Below are 2,479 nucleotides of genomic sequence, written 5' to 3'. Positions count from 1 at the left end.
ACAGACAGCACCCTCTGCCTCAACATTTTTAACAACTAGCCTAAATAAAGGGTAGATTGATTACACTGGAAGGTTAGTGTAAGGGGATGATGGCGTGGTTGCCTGGCCACCCTGCCCTTTTCCATTAGTGGCATTCAAATAAAAAAGAAAAACAGTAAGAAATGCATTAACAATAAAAAAAAGCCACATCCTGACAGCTGAATATAGATGACAGTATTACGTTGAGCTAACTGCTAAACAGATACAAAAATAACATAAAGTACAAGTGGTTATTCCGGATTTAACCCTTTGAAACCTGGAGAGACATCAGCTTCCTTGTGCTGCATCCAGACGCCTTTCATAAGCGTATGAACCTTTGAAACCCGAGCGAATTGGTTCGGTTTCTTTCGAAAACGTCCTTACAAGGCAATGAGCCCCTCGGCAAATATCAAGAAAATAGCAAAACGTAACAAGAGCTGAAAAAGTTGAAAAAGAAAAGAAAGAGGGGGATCCAGTTGGTCAAAATCGGGTACAAATTCAGCCATGACTACTCCAAACAGAGTAACTCCTCGCATTTGTAAGCTCACTTCAGCGGTAACTTCTGCAACAACTCAAATCTCGCGAGACCAACTGCCGTAAAACACCAAACGAAGAAGAGTCTCGCGAGACGTGAGATTTCAGAGCCAGCCTTTCACTCTCTGAGTGAGTGTTTTGACTTGCCACAACAAACATGTCCGAATTTTTACCGATTTTGACCAACTGGATCTGGCTGAGCCATTTGAATTTGATGACCGCCCGTATTTATTTGAACACATAGGACACAGACGAACACGGACGCAGAGCTCATTGAAATTGAAGACTGGACGAGCAGAGAGAGGGAGCAGCAACAGGCAGAGGAACATGTCCGAATCCAGCTCAAGGTAAACACAGACGTTCATTTCTCCTTTCCGTTATGTTGTCGGATAATTATACTAACAATCCGTGTGAAAAAAATGCACTTTTAGTGGACGTATTTTGACGTTGTTTGATACTGTCTGAGTGCCCTATTATTTAATACAGCACACGCTCATGGGCTGCAGGCAGGTCAGCCCTAGCTTCATACTGGAGAAAATATTGAACATCCTATCACTCATTTAGACAAAAGTAGATCGGAAAATAGGGCCCAGGTTAAAAAAAACATTAGTTCCCCTTTAAAGCAAAATTTCGGTTCATTTCAACCTGTCTCCTATCGTCCTAAATTTGTTTCAAGTCACTAGTGACGTAGAAATAATCGTTAGCATGTTAGCCATTAGCCTAGATACAGCCGTAGCGTCAGACCTGTAAAAACGTAAGTGAACGGGCAACCTTTCAAGTGCAAAGTTAGTCCACTAAACAAGCTTTTTCTCCACAAAGACTGCCTCATATCGTTAGGATAAATGTCAGAGAACATATAGAAAACAACATGTAAACGTGTTGTCTTACCTTACCGGTGTGGTGTCATGTTTGTTGTTTACCATTTAGCTGCAACCAGTCCCATTCCTTGCAACAGAGGTATTCCTCTTCTGTGGGCATTGGGGTACAGCATTCACAGGTAACGTTACACCACCAATCTCCAGAGCTAAATCCTTCCAGCAGCCATTCCTCCTCTGTCGTCCTCTAACGTTACCTGTTGCGCCTCTCTCTCTCTCCTCCTCCATTCTTCAATTTCAAGAAGCTCTTCATCAGTGTATTTTGGCTCAAATAAATAAGGGCGGCCATCGCCTCTCGATGTGGAAACCCTCTATACTAACATTCCACATTTAGGTGGTCTTCAGAGTTGTTGTCTTACCTTATGTGTGTTTACCGTTTACCTCTGCTTCCCAAAGCGCGGCCGAAGTATCGCAAGAACAAGCAGCGATCTCATACACTGCCCGAAATCTCGCGAGAACAAGCCGCAGTAGCTGCAAGGCAGAACCGGACAGTAGCCTGAAAGGTTCATTCATTTATTTTTTGAAAGATTTATAGAATAATGGCTGACTTTTTGCCAGACTTCGATTTTGTGGAGGAGGAATTTGATTTTGCAGAGTTTGATGGCCGCTCTGATTTATTTGAGCCAGAATACACTGACGAAGAGCTTCATGAAATTGAAGAATGGAGGAGGAGAGAGAGGCACAACAGGTAACGTTAGAGGACGACAGAGGAGGAATGGCTGCTGGAAGGCTTTAGCTCTGGAGATTGGTGGTGTAACGTTACCTGTGAATGCTGTACCCCAATGCCCACAGAAGAGGAATGCCTCTGTTGCAAGGAATGGGACCGGTTGCAGCCTTAGCTAAATGGTAAACAACAAACATGGCATCACACCGGTAAGGTAAGACAACACGTGTACATGACGTTTTCTGTATGTTCTCTGACATTTATCCTAACGATATGAGGCAGTCTTTGTGGAGAAAAAGCTTGTTTAGTTGACTAACTTTGCACTTGAAAGGATACCCGTTCAATTACGTTTTTACAGGTCTGACGCTACGACTGTATCTAGGCTAAC

The 2,479-nt window shown here is 43.2% G+C and overlaps 2 protein-coding genes and 1 pseudogene across 5 annotated transcripts in view; all 3 read right to left on the bottom strand.

Moving 5' to 3' along the window:
* The window catches only part of LOC126404276 (gastrula zinc finger protein XlCGF57.1-like), a 236,338-nt gene that overhangs the window by 99,511 nt on the left and 134,348 nt on the right, over positions 1 to 2,479 (bottom strand). The window lies entirely within an intron of this gene.
* The window catches only part of LOC126404292 (oocyte zinc finger protein XlCOF6-like), an 89,066-nt pseudogene that overhangs the window by 60,427 nt on the left and 26,160 nt on the right, over positions 1 to 2,479 (bottom strand).
* LOC126404306 (gastrula zinc finger protein XlCGF57.1-like) overlaps positions 1 to 2,479 on the bottom strand; it is a 28,736-nt gene that overhangs the window by 12,494 nt on the left and 13,763 nt on the right. The gene's annotated exons all lie outside the window — the stretch shown is intronic.

This window comes from Epinephelus moara, chromosome 17, assembly GCF_006386435.1.
Source record: "Epinephelus moara isolate mb chromosome 17, YSFRI_EMoa_1.0, whole genome shotgun sequence".
NCBI lineage: Eukaryota > Metazoa > Chordata > Actinopteri > Perciformes > Serranidae > Epinephelus > Epinephelus moara.
Note: the sequence above shows the minus strand (reverse complement) of the source record. Positions and strands in the feature narration are given on the sequence as shown.